Below are 21,205 nucleotides of genomic sequence, written 5' to 3'. Positions count from 1 at the left end.
GTGTTAGGAACTGTTAAAGACTGTTGCCATAGGAGACAGCATCCCTGCATGTGTAGATGTGGCGCCTTGTTGGGGCTTTTCCCTGCATGGCTGTCCTCCTATTGACGTCTCAGAGTCTGCTAATTGAACTTGCAACTACTCAAGGGTGTCCTGGCCCTAACCCTCTTTCCCCCATAAAAGTTTGTAAAAGAAATAAACATCTCTTTTGCATTCAGGAAGTGTCTGGCGCCCAATAAATTTCACCTCGCACCCACTATGCCTCATAACCCACCACATACAGAAGGATGTCAGCTATCTCTGGCCCTGGAGGTTCTCATCAGACTGAAGGAGGCCAGAGACCTTGCTACACCTGCAATTACAGCTGCAAGTCTTTTTGGGGATATCTCTACCAGCTTTGCACATCTAGAGAGTGACATTTTTGCCCATTCTTTGCAAAATAGCTCAAGCTCTGTCAGATTGGATGGAGAGTGTCTGTGAACAGCAAATTTCAAGTCTTGACACAGATTCTCAATTGTATTTACAGTAGGTCTGGACTTTGGCTGGGCCATTCTAACACATGAATATGCTATTTGATCTAAACCAGGGGTCTCCAAACTTTCTAAACAAAGGGCCAGTTTACTATACTTCAGACTTTAGGCCGGTGGGAGTAATAAAGGTCTCGACATCAGTAGAGAGTGAGAGTAATTGCAACCCATTATTGGTGTAAGTGTAAGGAATTGTACCCCATCGTTGATGTCATTGGGCCCCATTGTTGTTATCTTTTGGAAGAATTCTGCCCCTTCATTGGTGTCAGTGGGGAGAATTATGCCCCACTGTTGGTGTCAGTGGGAGGTATTGTGCTCGATCGTTGGTGTCATTGGGAGGAATTATGTCCCATTGTTGGTGTCAGTGGATGAAAGTGCTCCAAGGGCCGGAGGAAAGCAAGCAAAGGGACACATCTGGCCCCCGGGCCGCAATTTGGAGACCACTGATCTAAACCATTACATTGTAGCTCTGAATGTATGTTTACGGTCATTGCCCTGACAGAAGGTAAACCTCTGCCCAAGTCTCAAGTCTTTTGCAGACTCTAACAGGTTTTCTTCCAAGATTGCCCTGTATTTGGCTACATCCATCTTCCAATCAACTCTGACCAGCTTCTCTGTGCCTGCTGAAGAAAAACATCCCCACAACATGATGCTGCCACCACCATGTTTCACAGTGGGGATGGTGTGTTCAGGTCAGGGTGATGTGCAGTGTTAGCTTTACGCCACACATAGTGTTTTGCTTTTAGGCCAAAAAGTAAAATTTTGGTCTCATCTGACCAGAGCACCTTCTTCCACATGTTTGCTGTGTCCCCCACGTGGCTTCTCGCAAACTGAATTCTTACGGCTTTCTTTCAACAATGGCTTTCTTCTTGCCACTCTTCCATAAAGGCCAGATTTGTGGAGCGCACGAATAATAGTTGTGGACAGATTCTCCCACCTGAGCTGTGGATCTCTGCAGCTCCTCCAGAGTTACCATGGACCTCTTGGCCCTTCTCTGATTAATGCTCTCCTTGCCCAGCCTGTCAGTTTAGATGGACGGCCATGTCTTGGTAGGTTTGCAGTTGTGCCATATCCTTTCCATTTTCTGATAATGGATTGAACAGTGCTCTGTGAGATGTTCAAAGCTTCGGATATTTTTTTATAACCCAACGCTTTAAACTTCTCCACAACTTTATCCCTGACCTGTCTGGTGTGTTCCTTGGCCTTCATGATGCTGTTTGTTCACTAAGGTTCTCTAACAAACTTCTGAGGGCTTCACAGAACATCTGTATTTATAGTGAGATTAAATTACACACAGGTTGACTCTATTTACTAATTAGGTGACTTCTGAGGGCAATTGGTTGCACTAGATTTTAGTTAGGGGTATCAGAGTAAAGGGGGCTGAATACAAATGCACGCCACACTTTTCAGATATTTATTTGTAAAAAATTTGGAAAACCATTTATCATTTTCCTTCCACTTCACAATTATGTGCCACTTCGCGTTGGTCTATCACATCCCAATAAAATACATTTACGTTTTTGGTTGTAACATGACAAAATGTGAAAAATGTCAAGGGGTATGAATACTTTTTCAAGGCACTGTATGTGCTTGCGACCAAAGTTTCCGCCATGGAGAGTTCACGACAAAGCAGCTCCTTCCATTTCAACATATAGTTGGTGTGTCTTTATTAAGTCAGCTCTTGTAGCCAATCGGCTGCAGCGCTAATCTGTGTAATCCTGCTGTCAGAATACGATAAAGCTGGGAGGATTCCTTTATTCAACTCGATTGTGTGTGTAGCGGGCACCTACTTTTAGGTAGGTGACCCTTCTTGGTAGTTCTCGTGCCAGGTAAATTTAGACAGGCTTGCGCCATTACAGCAGGCCTGTCTGTTGTCAATTTCCATTTTGAGTGGCAGGTAGTTTGTATGCTAGTCTCGGCCAATCATTAACCTGCTTGGGAATACCCGGGACTCTCATATAAAAGGGGGTCACGTGGTGTCCGGGGAGGTTCGTTTGCAGTCCTGCTCTGAGGAGCGGAGGAGGCCAGCCTGGTTCCCGGAGGGGGGAGGGATGTTTTCCCCTCCGGGGAACCAACTGAGCTTTTGCAGTAAAGGGGGAATGGAGAACTGGTCCTCCATGAAGGAACAGACGACACTTCACAGCATGTGATCGCTGGTGTAGTTGGCCATCCTGCAGGGAAGGGAGCGGGCCACAAAGAAGAAAAGGAGCTAAGAATCATTGCGGGAGAAGTAGCAACAAAGCGGAAGGAAACTGGGCGATCGATCGTTTATGAGTGGCACATGGACTGTTGATCACGTGAGTGAAAGCCCAAGGGAAGGGTACTACCAGAGACTGAGGGTTGTTGGTGCACAAGTCAGTGAGATGGGCAATGATGGCCTATGACTTTGGGTTCAGCAATACCCCGGGGATTCCAATCAGTCAAGCGGGAAAAGTTATTCAGAGTGACTTTTCTTGGAAGTACAATGCAGATGGGAAGTAGTGGCAAACAGGTAGCGGTGAAGCTGCAAGCACATATATAGAGATACGGACAGTTCTTTAAACGTCGCATAGATGAAGAGGTTATTCAGAGTGACTCTTTATCAAATTTTCTCTAAAAAAAATCTACTTCCATCTTCCCTGATTTAAGAGATCATTTAAAGATGATTTCTTAACTATCCGCAACTGATCATAGTATTCCTGCAAGATTCACTTAACCTCCCTGGCGGTATGATTATTTCAGATTTTAGGTGCTGAAAGCGGTACCATTATTTTGCACAGAAATTTGGCGTTTTATATTGTAGGCCTGTAATTCTTAGGAATAGTTCACTTAAATCTGTCCAAACAAGAGTCTAGTAGACATCCCGGGTATGATAAAGTTTGAAAAACGAAATAAAAAATTATAATATAATAAATAACTATAAATAATTAAAACACATAATAATATAATAATAATAAAAATTATATAATAATGTAATCAAATCAAAAACACTGAAATTTGCTCAGTTGCAGAATTTTAGCTTTTATTACTTTTAGTGTTTGATGACGGATCTCCCCACAAATCACTATCGCTCAATTCTGCAAGTGATTATAATTTATTATCGCTTTTTTCTAGCTGGTCTAAAACCACTTTTGATGTAAAGAGACAGTTTTGGTTGCTATGGACAATCTCCAGTTTCCTGGCAGAAAGAACAGTTTTATATATATACAACTGCATGCAGGACACTGGGCAGACCACTAGGGACAAAGGGGATGTGTAGTTATTTGATACAGTACTGTAATCTGTAAGATTACAGTATGCTGTATCTATACTGTGTGTTTCACTTTTGAATTTACCGCCGAACTCCGTCCCCGTGCGTCGTAACGCTCGCAGGGAACGGAGCTCGGCACTGTGAATCGAGCGAGACACAGCGGCTCGCCGATCACAGCGGAGAGACATCGCAGGATCCAGGGGACAAGGTAAGTAACCTCTTCCTGGATCCTGCGATGCAAGCCCGAGTCTGGCTCGGGGATACAGCTTTTGGTATGTAAAATCCACCCCGAGCCAGACTCGGGAATACCGCCAGGGGGGTTAAAAGATGATAATGTAACAAAAGAGCATCTCAGAGGAAGTCCTTCTCCTATCCCAGTTTGTGTTGTTGAAAGAAGCAAGTGAAAAAGCACTAAGAACTGTGACTTGTAAATCTATGGGCTGCGAGGGTTGGGTGGTAGACGTGAATTACGGATATAACATTGAATCAGCTGCTCCTCTGGGAAAACGTGCAGCTACACGTGGGGGCGTCGTCCGGGATATCTGTTTCACGTTTGCCACTAACCATCTCCCATAGCTACGAAACCTGCATTTCAGTAACTGTTGCCAAGATAGCCTGCAATACAACAGTACCTGCCACCAGGGATCGCTGGGGAGGACTTTGAAAATGTGCAGCTACAGTTCCTCGCGCGCTGAACCAACAAGTGGGGGGTGGAGCCACGCCCCAGAGGGACAGTCTCTTAATGTTCAGCGTGCCACGCGCCAGGCCGAGAGAGGCGGAGGAAGATGACGGGAGGTAGCGGAAATACACACGCCATGCAGCGGTTATCTGATTTGCAGGACTGGGTTTTGATCCATACCGGTGTTCGATTGAAGCTCACAGGAGGACTGGCGCTTGGAGTGATTCAAGGAGTCGAGAGACTTTGTATGTTGTGTCCCGGATGTCACAGACCTACAGTTGGAGTTACCGCCTGGGCTCAGTGTGGACACTGCGGTGCTCGGTTGACATGATTGGGACCTATTCAACTAGAAGTCAAGTATTACTCTGCCAGTCCTATAACGGGATTTTGTCTCCCGCAAGCACAGGTGCCCCTTTAAGACCCTCCTACTGTTCGTGAAATTTGACTGACCACTCCCACTATTTGATGTGATTTGGAGGGTGTGTGTGGGGGGAGGGGTTTTGGGGGGGTCGTGGTTGAGTTCCAGCACCTATTGTTTGAGAAAAAAAGCCCTCCCTACACTTATAGGATCCAGTAGTTCTTCTCCACATTGGCTCCTGTCATATTTGAATTTGATGGCTCCGGCTGCATCATCCCTTTAATCCAGGACACACATTAATTACACAGGTTCTCTGGCTGATTAAGGTGGTAATTAAACTCACTTGGTGCCTTATCTGCATTAAATCAGCCTCAGAACCTGTGTAATTAATATGTGTCCTGGATTAAAGGGATGATGTGGCAACCCTAGGCTGCACAGCCATGTCATTCATTCAAAGAGAGTTGTGAATGACAATACAGCAGAGGGACTGTAATGGCCACCACACTTGCAGTCCACTGATACTATCTCCAATTCCATAATTGAAGGTCCGTATCTAAGGCTCGATTCACACCTATGCATGTTGCTTTTGAGCGTTTTTGGAGTTTTTTTTGTCATGCTTGCCACGTTTTGCGTTTTTGCTGCGTTTTTGCCGCGTTTTGCGTTTTTTTTTTTTTTTTACAGTTTAAAAAAATAAAAATAAATAAATAAATAAAAAACGGCAAAAACGCATCAAAAACGCTGTAAAAACGCTGCAAAAATGGTGCACATGCGTTTTTGATGCTGGTCCATTGAATTGTATTACATGCAAAATGCGGCATTTTGCATGAAAAAAGTCCCTGACCCTTTCCAAAAATGCAGAGGTACAAAAAGGCATTGATGTGAACATGTTCCATAGGAACCCATGTTAAAAAATTACCATGCATTTCTGCAAAATGCAAAATGCATCAAAAAATGCGCTAGTGTGAATGGAGCCTTAGTATGGTCCTGAGCTGGTAGACCTGCAGGAGCCAGAGCATTGCACCCGCAATCCACTAATCATGGTTGCAATGCTTTGCAGGCTGAATGCAAAAAATTAATAAATGCACATTTTTACTTTTTGCAGTATGGGTGCAGACATCTCAAGACTCCCGCATTTGGCTGCGGGCTCAAGGACACCCGCGAGCACCCGGCAATCTCCCGGCTGAACTGCAGCTTCCCTTCCCAGTGTTATAAAATAGGTAGCACCCCTGGCTTCCCTCTAGACGTGCACTTCTCCCTTCCTGCCACTGGGGGCTGCTTGTAGATGCAGGTGAATTGGAATGTGATTATAGAGCATCCCCAGTTTGCTCTACAGGAGGCTGACTGTTCTTCATGTTCTACACCCCAAGGTATGCCACTGTATGCCACTGTAATGTAAATAGAAGTTTTCAGTAGATTATGCCAAAAGTCTTTATAATATTTGATGTTACAATGGCAGTCCTAGTAGATTCCTCTCTGAAGAGCTGAATGCTGGGGATATGGCAGGAGAACTTGCCATAATATGACATAATACATTTTATTGCAAATTTAACTTGAAGTTTCCATGTTCCAGCACTTGGACCCCTTTCACACTAAGGCGCTTTACAGGCGCTACAGCGCTAAAAATAGCGCCTGTAAAGAGCCTCTCCTGTCTCTCCAGTGTGAAAGCCCCGAGTGCTGTCACACTGGAGCGGTGCGCTTGCAGGACGGTAAAAAAAAAAAGTCCTGCAAGCCGCATCTTTGCAGCGCTGTAAAACGCCCCTGCCCATTGAAAACCAATGCCAGCGGTTTTAAAACTTTTTTCAGCCATCCCGCTAGTGACCGAATAGCGACGGTAAAGCGGCGCTAAAAATAGCCAACGCCTGCCCGCTCCCGGTGTGGAAGGGCTCTTACAGTTTTGCACTCTCCCTTCTCTCTGAAGCAGACAGTACTTATTCAAAAAACATTTACTAGTAAAAAAGAAAAATAAGAGACACAGAATGCCTATGTATGTCAAAAACTGCAAACTTTAATTGCCACTTATCAGGCTGCATTTAATTGGGGGGCGGGGGGTGGGGGGGCGCTGTCACGCCACCTCCCTGAAATGAGTTTTTGAAGGTTGGGATGTCTGTGGGTGTATTTCTTTATTTATTGCAAAAGATGGAATTCTTCTTTAATTTGTGCTATTTTATTTATCTGCCTCTTTATACTTGTCTTTAAAAGATGACAAATAAAGTCAGTAACAACTCTTTACTTTTATCCCTGTGACAGTTCTGCTCACTTCTGCCTTCCGTGGTTTTGCGCTCAAATGCCTTTCACTTTCATTTTCCAGTCATGCAGCTTCTTTTAATCCGGAGAGGTAAGATACGTTTTGTCTTTAGCCGAAGATTGTGAACCTTATCGGTAGGTTTTTGTGATTATTAACTGTTTATGATGTGCACAAATATCTGATCATATAAGTACAGATGGTAAATGATCACATTTATACAAACATAGACCTTGCAGAAGCCTGTGCTTTGCTGGGAGTCCTATGTGATACAGAGAGGCCAGTATACAACTGCACAGCCTCTGTACGATGTACAGTATATAGCAACATTTTTGTAGAAACAGGCAGGGTATGTTGGTACTTTTTTGTTCCACGGCTGTTACAGACCACAGAAATATTTGCAATGTTTATTTTCCACTTTCCTATTGTGCATGACATTGAGCTGTTTTCTTATGCAACTTGGTACATAGTTTTAACTGCATTCTGTGGGTTTGAGTTTTAAATAGGGTAATCAAATCATAATAAATACAAGTTTTATCAGTTATCTGTATTAAAATGTTGTCCTTCACATCAGTGTCATAGCTTGAAGCTTGTGGTCAGGCCCGGGACAAGGTGTGGGCAGGAGGGGGGTGGCTGCACTGGGCACTGTGGTATCATGTGAGGTGGTGGGGCACCACAACACCACAAGGAGATTGGGGGGAGGAGATTTGTGTTAAGAAGGGGAATTTGGGGGGTGGCAGGGGATAAGAATTGTTCTAGGAGGGCAAATTTGGGGAGGTGTGCTAGGACGTGTGATTTGGAGGGATTGGTGAGGGGGATGGGGGAAAAGGATTTGTGCTAGGAGGAGGGTTTTGGGGGGGTTTGTGCCATTAAAGTAAGGGGAAATAGATTTGTTTTGTTGGGGGGGGGGGGAGGGGTTTGTGCTAGTAGGGATGATTGGGGGGATTTGTGCTGGAAGGGGGGGATTTAGAGTGAGGAGAGAGGATTTGTGCTTGGAGGGCAAAATTGAGGGATAGAGGATTTGTGATAGGAGGGTTTTTTGTTTTGTTTTGGGGGAGAGAGAGGATTTGAGCGGGGGGGGGGCAAAGATTTGTGCTGGCAGGGGGATTTCAGCAGGAGGGCAGATTTGTACTGGGAGGAGGGGAAATTTATGCTTGGGGGGGCGAGCATGCAGATTAGTACTCAATTTTTGGAGGGGGACGGGATTTTCGCTGACACAATGACATACATCTTGGGAGGGGGGCACAATTCGGCATGTTCACCCTGGGCTCTAGATGACCTTGTCCTGGCACTGCTAGTGGGCCCTGGTGCAAAAGTTAAGCTGGTGCCCAACCTCTACCACCTGCTGCTTCCATCGCGCACCAAGATACTCCAAGTGGCTAAAGTGTAATTTCAGATCTTTATTTACATATTGAGAAAGTAATTCAAAAGATTTTGGAGAAACTGCCCACATTTAGACATACCTCTCCAATTCTTTTGAATACCCAAAGGTAGGCAACCTTTGAGAGGTGGAGATCCACCTGAAGATCATGACAACATGAAAGAGATCAAAAATCACTGGGTGCGCCACCATTTTATTTTAGAAAGAGAAATTAAGGCCTAACTAAATATTAAGGAAAACTTAGAAAAAGATCATTAAACGAACGTCACTGTAAAACTATTGACTTAGCCTACCTTAAAATTGGACAGTATCAGTCAGTAGAGCAGTGAATGGTGTCAGTAGGGTAGTGGATGGTGTCAGCAAGGCATTGGACAGTGTCAGTAGGGCAATGGATGGTGGTAATAGGGCAGTGGACAGTGTCAGTAAAGTAGTGGACTTGTCAGTGGGGCAATGGATGGTGTCAGTCAATAGAGCAGTGGACAGTGTCAGTAGGACAGAGGCTGGTGTCCGTCAGTAGAGCAGAGGATGGTGTCAGTAGAGTAGTGGACAGTGTCAGTAGGGCAGTGAATGTGGTCAGTAGCTTTTTTACTTTTGTAAATCTATTTTTTTTATTTATTTTTTTTACCATGTTATTTTATTTTTTTACAACTTTATTTTATTTTATGTTAGTTTAGTTTATTTTTTACAATTTAATTTTTTATTATTTAAAAAAAAAAAATAGCAGCCCTGTTGGGGGGCTTTGGTGAAATATCGGGGGTCTAAACAGACCTCTGATGTTTCACCTTAGAGACATGCGCTCTGAAGGTCCGGCGGATGTTCCTGGAAAATCAGAGCCTTGCCGGAAATTAGACTCCCACGCGCACGCGTGGGAGGGACGTCATCGCGGCTCTGGCCACTCACAGCGCCGGAGCTGCGAACCCGGAAGAAACGCAGAGGGAAAAATATCAGCTCCCTCAGCGGTGACCGGGATGCGATGCCGATGCTTCGTTCTAAGGTAAGTATTTCATAATGAGCTAGTATGCAGTGCACACTAGCTCATTATGCCTTTGCCTTAAAGGTTTTTTATTTTTCATTTTTTTTTTGTGGGTATACAACCGCTTTAATGCATTACCTGCATTAACGTTAAATAAACGTCCCACTACTTTTTCTTCCCCATCCCTAAACACTTACCTGGCTAGAACATGGGTTTGGTCTGGTTGATGATGCAGCACCCCTAGATTAGACACCTCATCCCAATATAGGTAGAGACAACAAAAAAGGGGTAAGGGGATTTTTGTGGTGCCAAATACAGAGATAAAGGATTTACTTCCATCGATTAAAATAGAAAAGATTTTTATTACATGACATATTTAAAAAAAAAAACAAATTTAGAGCAATTTAAAATTACAGGTGTTTGGTGGTCATAGAATAAAGAAATGAAACAAAAAGTATACAAAACACTGCGCTCTAAAGTGTGAACAAAAATAAGACAGCAGCTGCATACATTGTGACAAGCAATAAAATACAGAAAAAAAAGGGAAATGCAGCGCTATAAAAGTGAAATAAAATTATAACAATTTGTCAAGTCCATAGGTGTTAACCCTGGTGGTGAGTCGTGTGTTAAATCAATCGTAAATCTAATATAAAAAGAAGTCCACTTGTGTCAACACTGTAAGAAAAACACTTCCAAAATGAATGGTGGAAAGTCCTGAAAGGACTAATAGGGATGGTGAGAGTCCATAGATGGAAAACAACATCAATAGTATGCGGTGTGACTCCGTAGATGGAAAACAACGTTGGTGATATTAGACATCAGTGAGTAGATAAAGATGGGTACTCTTACCGGATGAGGTGGACTCCTGTGTCTTATGACATGGAGTCGGTAAAGCAATAAGCCCCACCGGGCTTTAGAGAGATGTCCGGAAACCTGGAACTCACAGGGTGCACTTCTCCAACGAACCTCGAACGATCGTCAGGATGGATCATCAAACCAGGAATTCCAAGAACATGTAGTTCCAATGGCCAAAAATATGCAATCTCTCTCATAAAGATGATATGCAAGAGAAAAATTAAAACTTTCGCATAGTGCAGGTAAAAACAGGGGGCGGTCTCCCCCTCTCCATGCTGCCCTTGTTTGTTTTTTAAGTGATCACTATTTTTTACATCTGTATGGCTTTTTTAGCAATAAAAATCCCTGTTTTTACCTGCACTATGCGGAAGTTTTAATTTTTCTCTTGCATATCATCTTGATGAGAGAGATTGCATATTTTTGGCCATTGGAACTACATGTTCTTGGAATTCCTGGTTTGCTGATCAATCCTGACGATCGTTCGAGGTTCGTTGGAGAAGTGCACCCTGTGAGTTCCAGGTTTCCGGACATCTCTCTAAAGCCGGGTGGGGCTTATTGCTTTACCGACTCCATGTCATAAGACACAGGAGTCCACCTCATCCGGTAAGAGTACCCATCTTTATCTACTCACTGATGTCTAATATCACCAACATTGTTTTCCATCTATGGAGTCACACCGCATACTATTGATGTTGTTTTCCATCTATGGACTCTCACCATCCCTATTAGTCCTTCCAGGACTTTCCACCATTCATTTTGGAAGTGTTTTTCTTACAGTGTTGACACAAGTGGACTTCTTTTTATATTAGATTTACAATTGATTTAACACACGACTCACCACCAGGGTTAACACCTATGGACTTGACACATTGTTATAATTTTATTTCACTTTTATAGCGCTGCATTTCCCTTTATTTTTCTTTTTTTTTTTTCTGAAGAAATGAAACACATTTCACAATGGAGACGTTGCACACTAGCCCAACATGTTTCGCTGTTAGCTTCCTCAGGGGATGTGCAAGGCTTAATTGAAAACACCAAACAAATGCTAGCAACTGCAAACCACCAGGCTGGACCCTAGACAAGCAACCCAAATGACCCAATCCAAGAGAACCAGTCAGGTGTGACCATAGAGGGCAGATAGGGCGACAACAAAAAGATATTTGTCTAGTGATCCATGAAGGAGACACACTTAGCAGGCTGTGTCTCCTTCATGGATCACTAGACAAATATCTTTTTGTTGTCGCCCTATCTGCCCTCTATGGTCACACCTGACTGGTTCTCTTGGATTGGGTCATTTGGGTTGCTTGTCTAGGGTCCAGCCTGGTGGTTTGCGGTTGCTAGCATTTGTTTGGTGTTTTCAATTAAGCCTTGCACAAACCCTGAGGAAGCTAACAGCGAAACATGTCGGGCTAGTGTGCAACGTCTCCATTGTGAAATGTGTTTCATTTCTTTATTCTATGACCACCAAACACCTGTAATTTTAAATTGCTCTAAATTTGTTTTTTTTTTAAATATGTCATGTAATAAAACTCTTTTCTATTTTAATCGATGGAAGTAAATCTTTTATCTCTGTATTTGGCACCGCAAAAACCCCCTTACCCCTTTTTTGTTGACTTACCTGGCTAGTCTCATGATCCAGCGCTGTCCTCAGCTGCAGCAGTGCTCTTCCTGAATTCACAGGAGACTCTGAGAGCAGTGGGAGCCATTGGCTCTTGCTGCTGTCAGTCAAATCCTGTAATGAGGGTGTGAGGGGTGTGGCCAAGCCACGTTGTGTGTGTCTATAGACGCACATAGCCTGGCTCAGAAGTACACTCACACGGGTCTCCCACAGAACACAGCTTGCTATGGGGGTACTTGGAAGAAGAAGAAGAAGAAGAAGCAGACCACCAGAGGAGGACCACCAAAGAAGAGGTAAGGCACCGCTTTGTGCAATATTGTTGCACAGAGCAGGTAAGTATAACGTCTTTTTTATTTTAATAAAAAAAATGTTAAGTTTAAGTTTAAAATCATCTTAATTGATGTCAAGAAAACCGCCGCACTTACAATTAAAGAATGGTTGGAAGAGATACATCTGCTCAAAGGTATGGAGGAGATCAGGGCAACAACACAAGGGAATACAGAAAATTTTAATAAAATATTGCAGCCGTGGATCATCTTTAAATTTTCTGATTCTTATAACACTTTCACATAGGGATATACCTCTTAACATAAAGAAATGTGAATAATTACATCTCTCTTATATTTTATTTACTCTTTTTCCCTCTCTTTAATTTTCATTTCTGTTACTATATATATTTAGAAGGGTATTTTTTATAGACCCTTGAATTTATTTTTCTCTTGAATTAAATAATAGATTTTGATACATAAATTCAGAGTATTTCAAATAAACAATTGATGTAAAGATAGGCTGATTACAAAGACATCTTGTTGGTTTCGCTAGTAAAATACTCTATCATTAAATTCAATTATATACAGTTATATTTTTATATGATACTCATGTACAAATGTTAGTATGATTGTACAAATGCTATATTTTAACATCAATAAAAGCTTATTGTTTAAAAAAAAAAAAAAAAAAAAAAAAAGAAAAGGTCTGAGTCCTAGCAGTTACAGTGCAACTTATAATGTCCAAGTTAAATATATAACACATATGACACCATGACAGAAAAAAAAAAATCGAAAACAGAATCACTGAGTTGGAACAAGGATCATAGGCCATGCAAGGACATTCACCTTTTTCTCTTTCAACCATTGTGTTCTGATTTTTGCTATGTGCTTTAGGCATTCCTAGTAATGTTAATAGCAAGCACATTTTCTATTTCAGACTGTAACTTTTGCACCACCGGCTTTCCTTAACTTTGCTGCCTTAGGAATGTCATTGTCTCCTCTATGCCATCCTCCTCCACTCCTCCGTTCTCTGCCACTGCTTGTCAGTGTGTCTCTCCACTCGACATGAACTACTCCAATCACTGCTTCCTTTTCCCTTTAGCTACAGCTGCACTATGTTACAGGGAGCGATTGTTAGATTTTCAGGCCCCACAACAATGACAGGGCCCAGGGCAGCTGCCCCATTTGCCTCGCCTTAAAGTATAACAAAAGGCAAAACTTTTTATTTCGATTTGGATAGAGTGGGGAGGAATTAGAACCCCTATCAGGTTTTTATTGCTGTCTGTGTCCCCGTTAAAGTGGTTGTATACCCCTTTTTTATATTTTTACCTACAGGTAAGCCTATAATAAGGCTTACCTGTGGGTAAAATTAATATCTCCTAAACCTACACGGTTTAGGAGATATTCGCCCTGCATGCAGCTGCTGATGTTAGCGGCGCATGCGCAGTGAAGGCCCGGTGTATCGTGGCGGAACAGAGGACTCCCGCGCGCAGTGACGTCATCGTGGCTCCAGACACTCCCAGCTCCGGAGCCACAAACCTGAAAGAAACGCAGAGGGGAAAATGTCAGCTCCCTTGGCGGTGATGCAATGCCGATGCTTCTTTTTAAGGTATTTCATAATGAGCTAGTATGCTGTGCATACTAGCTCATTATGCCTTTGCCTTTATTTATTTATTTTTGTTTTTTTATTTTGCGGGTATACAACCGATTTAAGGAGATTAAGAGCCGGTTCACACTCAGGCAACACGACTTGCAGCGCGACTGCCTCAGGCGACCTGCACACGACAGCAGCGGCGACTTGCAAAACAACTTCTATATATAAGTCAATGCAAGTCGCCTCAAGTCGCCCCCAAAGTCGTACAGGAACCTTTTTCTAAGTCGGAGCGACTTGGGTTGCGCCTATTGGAACGGTTCCATTGTACAGAACGGAACGCGACTTGTCAGGCTCACCCTCTCTATTTGTCCTGTTTACCATTATCATTAAAAGTTAAATTAAAAGAATATCCTGAATCTTGGGTTGTCCACAGAAAAGTAATAGCATGGAATCTTCCAATGGGGACATTAGTTCTGGTGACCTGTGGGTCCCCAAGGGATTCCCTTAGTTTGCTGGAATTTCCTCTCACATCCTGTTTGGCTATGGGACAGCAAGTGAAGGAAAATCTCGGCAATTGGACACAGATGGCCACAACTGACAGGGGTTATAACCCTCTCCTGCTCTATCCAAAATGGAAATAAAAAGTTTTGCCTATAGTTCTACTTTAACCACTTCAGCCCCGGAAGGATTTCCCCCCTTGACCAGGCCATTTTTTGCAATACAGCACTGCTTCACTTTAACTGCCAATTGCGTGGCCGTGCGACACTGTACCCAAACAAAATTTATGTCTTTTTTCCCCCCACAAATAGAGGTAATTGATCACCTCTGCAGTATTTTTTTTTTTGCAATATAAACAATAAAAGAGCGACAATTTTGAAAACAAAAACAATATTTTTAAATTTTTGCTATAATTCATATCCCCCCAAAAAATGTAAAAAATACAATTCTTCATAAATTTGTATTCTTCTACATATTCTTCTACATTATTTTTGGTAAAAAAAAAATCTCAATAAGTGTATATTGATTGGTTTGCGCAAAAGTTATCGCATCTACAAACTACAGGATAGATTTATGGACTTTTATTTATTTTATTTTTTTTTTTACTAGTAATGGCAGTGATCTGCGATTTTTAGCGGGACTTTGACATTGTGGCGGACAAATCTGACCCCAAATTACACTTTTTGGGGACCAGTGACATTATTACATTGATCAGTGTTATAAATATCCACTGATCAATGTAAAAATGACACTGGCAGGGAAGGGGTTAAAACTAGGGGGCAATAAGGGGGTTAACTGTGTTCCCTCAGCATGTTCTAACTGTAGGGGGGATGGGCTGCCAGGGACATGACAGAGATCACTGTTCCTGATCACTGGGATGTGATCACAGATCTCTGTCATGTCACCTGTCAGAACAAGGAAACGCCTTGTTTACAAGGACAGATCCCCGTTCTGCTTCTGTGCACAATGATCGCGGGCGGCCGATGGACATCGAGTCCGCCGGACCCACGGGCACGCTCCCGCGGCCCGCAGCGGGCGTGCAAGCACCCGCAATCTCACATGCACAGAGCGACGTAGGTACATCGGTTTACACAGAAGAGCCAACCTGCCACAGTAAAAGTACGGCGGCTGGTCGGCAAGTGGTTAAAGACGGCCCTGCTACCAGGGACTGAAATGCTCCAGGAAAGCTCTTTTCATGCTGAGCTAATGAAAATGACCACAGCTGAAATTCATTTGGCATTGTGTGCCATTGAGAAGGTGATTAGCTACACCTGATTGAGTTTACAAGTCATTTATAGGAGAGGGGTGATCCTTTTTCCAACTCAGTGATTCTGTTTTTGATATATATATATTTTTTTTTTTTTCTGACATGTTGGTGTTATATCTTTCACTTGGATGTTATAATTTGTAGTAAATACAGCTGGATAAAACAAAAACTGTGCCTGTCTTCATTTCAGGCTGAAAAAGCAACAAATGGGATTATTTTAAATTTCTATACCCAATGTAAACCTGGAACAGCGGGAATCCAGCCTTAGCGATCCTATTGCAGGCTAGGAGCCAAAAGAGACAGGATGAATAATGTGACCTCGAAGTTTCCCCAGGGTTTTTTTTAGCAGCAATGAATTTGTATAGAAATGGTTGATGTAAAAAATCGTTTATTTTACAAACAATAATAATTTAGAATGAACAATAATGAATCATACATATAGGTGTTGCGACACAAAAACAGACATGAAACATCACTCATAGCAAAGAACACCCTATGTACAAGCATCGTTTGCCAATTGTATTTATAGCATATACAGGGCTTTTTTTCTCAAACAATAGGTGCTGGAACTTAACCACGGCCCCACAAAACCCCTCCCCCCATACATACCCTCCAAATCACTTCAAATAGTGGGTGTGTTCACAAAAACAGTAGGAGGGTCTTAAAGGGGCATTAGATACCAGGATTGCATTACATACAGAGTACAGAGCTGTCACTTGTAAACACAGAAACCAGGCTTCTGTGTTTACAAGTGATTGTGGTGAGCAGGCACCAAAGGGTCTGAGCCAGAGGTGGTGGAACTGAGTTCCACCAAGTTCCCCTGAAAAAAAGCCCTGAGCATATGTATCCACATGAAAAACCCCGATGCATTTCGACTCTTGCGATTTTAGGTCTCTTCAGGGGGATTTATATTCTAGGAAAATATCAAAATATCTAATTAAAGACATTGAACAGTATAAAATATATACGTATAGCATTTCAAATTGAGCAAAATTATATCTCCATACACATAGAGGTATAGTTACCAATTGGTGAATGAAGACATGAAGATGTATTGCATAAACCAGCATTGCAGGATTGTAGTTGTCCAATGATCCCATCGCCGCCGCACGTCCCCCCCCGCATCCTCCGGGTGGGCGCATAGTCCACCAAGCTTGCAGGGGGCCACGTTCTTGGACCTGGAGAGGAGGATGGGGGGTGAAGCACCTGCAAATGGACATTAGAGCTGCACGATTCTGGCTAAAATGAGAATCACGATTTTTTTGCTTAGAAGATAGATCACAATTCTCTCACGATTCTCGCGGCGTAACATCATCTTTTACATTAAAACAAAAAAAATTGGGCTAACTTTACTGTTTAGTTTTTTTTTATTATTCATTGAAGTGTATTTTTTCCCAAAGAATTGCATTTGAAAGACCGGTGGGCAAATACAGTGTGGCATAAAATATTGCAGCAATTGCCATTTTATTCCCTAGGGTCTCTGTTAAAATATATATAATGTTTGGGGGTTCCAAGTAATTTTCCATAAAAAAAAAATATTGATTTTTAACTTAAAGTGGTGTTCCACCATAAAAAATAGTCATGATTGTGCCTAAAAAAAAATTAAAAAAAAAATAAAAAAAAAAATTTGGATATATTTTTTTTTTTTAACTTACCTCTAAATGCCTGTTGCTAGGGGGTCCCTCGTAGTCTGCCTCTTCCAGTGCCTGGGCTGGTGACATCACTTCCCCCTCAGCACAGGAAGGGCTCAGCTCTGCTCCCTCTCTCCTGTCAATCATCTGGGACCCATTACAGGTCCCAGGTGACTGAGCGGCCAATCATGGCGCGCGGCGCCGCTCGCGCATGCACAGTGGGTGCCAGGCTGTGAAGCCACAGCCCGGCGCCCACAGTTGCAATGCCGGCGCCACCGAACGGAGGGGGAGACGAGCGGGGCTTCCATCCCCCGCATCGCTGGACCCTGGGACAGGTAAGTGTCCAATTAAAAGTCAGCAGCAGCTCTTTAAGAAAGAAGTGTCAGAAAAAGATTTAGACTTTAAGTGGTTAAACTTCCTGCATTTACAGGTTGTTGAAAACTTGACAGACTGCCTGGATTATTATTTGCACAGAAGTTCTATCCCTTTGATCTAAGAAGGAAGCTTAGTTACAATGTTTCAAGTTAAAGACTTGGCAGACTGCCTGGATGCTTTCTTTTGACAGCTTAGTGAGCAGATAAGTCTCTCCACTTGTTATATGAAAGAATCTGCAGAATCTGCAGGAGAGATCGTGGGGGGGGGGGGTGAATCGAGATCACGATTTATTAACGATTAACTGTGCAGCTCTAGTGGACATGCAAAGAGTTTTTGTAAGTCATCCTTAGTTAATATTAAGAGAGTGTCTAGAAGTGCTTGGCAGCTGTAGGCTGATTGTTAATTGGTCAATAATGGATTCATATTATAGGAAAATTAAATATGCATAACATGGTGTCTTTTGTTCGTTTGTTAGGTTGGTTATAAGAGGGGTTAGTTTGCAGTGAAAGAAGGTTGGGTGGGGGATGGGGTGTGGTGATGTAATTAGTGAAGTGAATGTGCATGATGTGAGGTGACTGATGATGGGACAGTAAAAGTGAAAAAAAAAATGTGGCTACTGCAAACTAAAAAACAAGTGTAAAAGTGTAGAGGACTGTGGGATGAGTGTGAGTGTGGAGTGCCTGTGTTGATGGTGGGGGGAGGGGGGAACATATATGTGGAGTGGAAAGGGGAAATAATGAAATGATGAAAGTGAGATAAGTTTAGGTGCCAAACAACAAGTGATGTGACACTAAATATTGTGTACGTAAAGTGAAAAAAATCACTAATTACATCACCACACCCCATCCCCCACCCAACCTTCTTTCACTGCCAGCTAACCCCTCTTATAACCAACCTAACAAACAAACAAACGACGCCATGTTATGCATAACTTAATTTTCCTATAATATGAATCCATTATTGACCAATTAACCAGCCTACAGCTGCCGAGCACTTCTAGACACTCTCTTAGGGTCGGTTCACACTAGGACGACTTGTCAGGTGACCTAGTCGCCTGACAAGTAGCGTCCCGTTCTGTACAATGGAACTGTTCTAATCGGAGCGACGCAAGTCGCTCCGACTTAGAAAAAGGTTCCTGTACTACTTTGGGGGCGACTTGCATAGACTTCTATATAGAAGTCGTTTTGCCAGTCGCCGCCCCTGCCGTGTCCAGGTCGCCTTGGAGCAGTCGCGCTGCTTCAGTGTGAACCGGGGCTTAATATTAACCAACGATGACTTACAAAAAGTCTTTGCATGGCCATTAGAGCTGCGCAATTAATCGTTAAAAAATCGTGGCCCCCTGCAAGCTCGGTGGACTATGCGCCCACCCGGAGGATGCGGGGGGGACGTGCGGCGGCGATGGGATCATTGGATAACTACAATCCTGCAATGCTGGTTTATGCGATACATCTTCATGTCTTCATTCACCCATTGGTAATTATACCTCTATGTGTATGGAGATATAATTTTGCTCAATTTGAAATGCTATACCTATATATTTTTTATACTGTTCAATGTCTTTAATTAGATATTTTGATATTTTCCTAGAATATACAGTGGGGATGGAAAGTATTCAGACCCCCTTAAATTTTTCACTCTTTGTTATATTGCAGCCATTTGCTAAAATCATTTAAGTTCATTTTTTTCCTCATTAATGTGCACACAGCACCCCATATTGACAGAAAAACACAGAATTGTTGACATTTTTGCAGATTCATTAAAAAAGAAAAACTGAAATATCACATGGTCCTAAGTATTCAGACCCTTTGCTCAGTATTTAGTAGAAGCACCTTTTTGATCTAATACAGCCATGAATCTTTTTGGGGAAGATGCAACAAGTTTTTCACACCTGGATTTAGGGATCCTCTGCCATTCCTCCTTGCAGATCCTCTCCAGTTCTGTCAGGTTGGATGGTAAACGTTGGTGGACAGCCATTTTTAGGTCTCTCCAGAGATTCTCAATTGGGTTTAAGTCAGGACTCTGCCTGGGCCATTCAAGAACAGTCACGGAGTCGTGAAGCCACTACTTCGTTATTTTAGCTGTGTGCTTAGGGTCATTGTGTTGGAAGGTAAACCTTCAGCCCAGTCTGAGGTCCTGAGCACTCTGGAGAAGGTTTTTGTCCAGGATATCCCTGTACTTGGCCGCATTCATCTTTCCCTCGATTGCAACCAGTCGTCCTGTCCCTGCAGCTGGAAAACACCCCCACAGCATGATGCTGACACCACCATGCTTCACTGTTGGGACTGTATTGGACAGGTGATGAGCAGTGCCCGGTTTTCTCCACACATACCGCTTAGAATTAAGGCCAAAAAGTTCTATCTTGGTCTCATCAGACCTGAGAATCTTATTTCTCACCATCTTGGAGTCCTTCAGGTGTTTTTTTAGCAAACTCCATGTAGGCTTTCATGTGTCTTGCACTGAGGAGAGGCTTCCGTAGGGCCACTCTGCCATAAAGCCCCAGCTGGTGGAGGGCTGCAGTGATGGTTGACTTTCTACAACTTTCTCCCATCCCCCGACTGCATCTCTGGAGCTCAGCCACAGTGATCTTTGGGTTCTTCTTTACCTCTCTCACCAAGGCTCTTCTCCCCCGATAGCTCAGTTTGGCCGGACGGCCAGCTCTAGGAAGGGTTCTGGTCGTCCCAAACGTCTTCCATTTAAGGATTATGGAGGCCACTGTGCTCTTAGGAACCTTAAATGCAGCAGAAATTTTTTTGTAACCTTGTCCAGATCTGTGCCTTGCCACAATTCTGTCTCTGAGCGCTTCAGGTAGTTCCTTTGACCTCATGATTCTCATTTGCTCTGACATGCACTGTGAGCTGTAAGGTCTTATATAGACAGGTGTGTGGCTTTCCTAATCAAGTCCAATCAGTATAATCAAACACAGCTGGACTCAAATGAAGGTGTAGAACCATCTCAAGGATGATCAGAAGAAATGGACAGCACCTGAGTTAAATCAATGAGTGTCACAGCAAGGGGTCTGAATACTTAGGACCATGTGATATTTCAGTTTTTCTTTTTTAATAAATCTGCAAAAATGTCAACAATTCTGTGTTTTTCTGTCAATATGGGGTGCTGTGTGTACATTAATGAGGAAAAAATTAACTTAAATGATTTTAGCAAATGGCTGCAATATAACAAAGAGTGAAAAATTTAAGGGGGTCTGAATACTTTCCGTCCCCACTGTAAATCCCCCTGAAGAGACCCGAAATCGCAAGGGTCGAAATGCATCGAGGTTTCTCATGTGGATACATATGCTATAAATACAATTGGCAAACAATGCTTGTACATAGGGTGTTCTTTGCTATGAGTGATGTTTCATGTCTGTTTTTGTGTCGCAACACCTATATGTATGATTCATTATTGTTCATTCTAAATTATTGTTTGTAAAATAAACTAATTTTTACATCAACCATTTCTATACAAATTCATTGCTGCTAAAAAAAAACCCCTGGGGAAACTTCCTGTGTTTTGTGTATGCTTTTGGGTTATGCAGCTTTGGGGTTCCCCTATTGTGTTTTCCTTTCTTCTATAGAATAATGTGACCTTGGCTTTAGGAAAAGAATTGGCAACTTCAGTAGCTCTTTGACCATTTGCAGCTATCATAATAAGCCAGCTACAGAAACAAATCTTTAGCTGCTAAAAATCTCTGTTACAGACTGGCTGGTGTGACATG

The 21,205-nt window shown here is 42.7% G+C and overlaps 1 protein-coding gene across 2 annotated transcripts in view; it reads left to right on the top strand.

Moving 5' to 3' along the window:
- Nucleotides 1-7,069: 7,069 nt before the first annotated feature.
- Nucleotides 7,070-21,205, top strand: part of NLRC5 (NLR family CARD domain containing 5) — a 264,118-nt gene continuing 249,982 nt past the window's right edge. For both annotated transcript variants that reach the window (XM_073605527.1, XM_073605525.1), the window contains exon 1: nt 7,070-7,125. The gene's annotated coding sequence lies outside the window, so the exon portion shown is untranslated. The remainder of the gene's footprint in view (nt 7,126-21,205) is intronic.

The sequence above is a fragment of the Aquarana catesbeiana genome, linkage group LG11, assembly GCF_042186555.1.
Source record: "Aquarana catesbeiana isolate 2022-GZ linkage group LG11, ASM4218655v1, whole genome shotgun sequence".
Classification (NCBI taxonomy): domain Eukaryota; kingdom Metazoa; phylum Chordata; class Amphibia; order Anura; family Ranidae; genus Aquarana; species Aquarana catesbeiana.
Note: the sequence above shows the minus strand (reverse complement) of the source record. Positions and strands in the feature narration are given on the sequence as shown.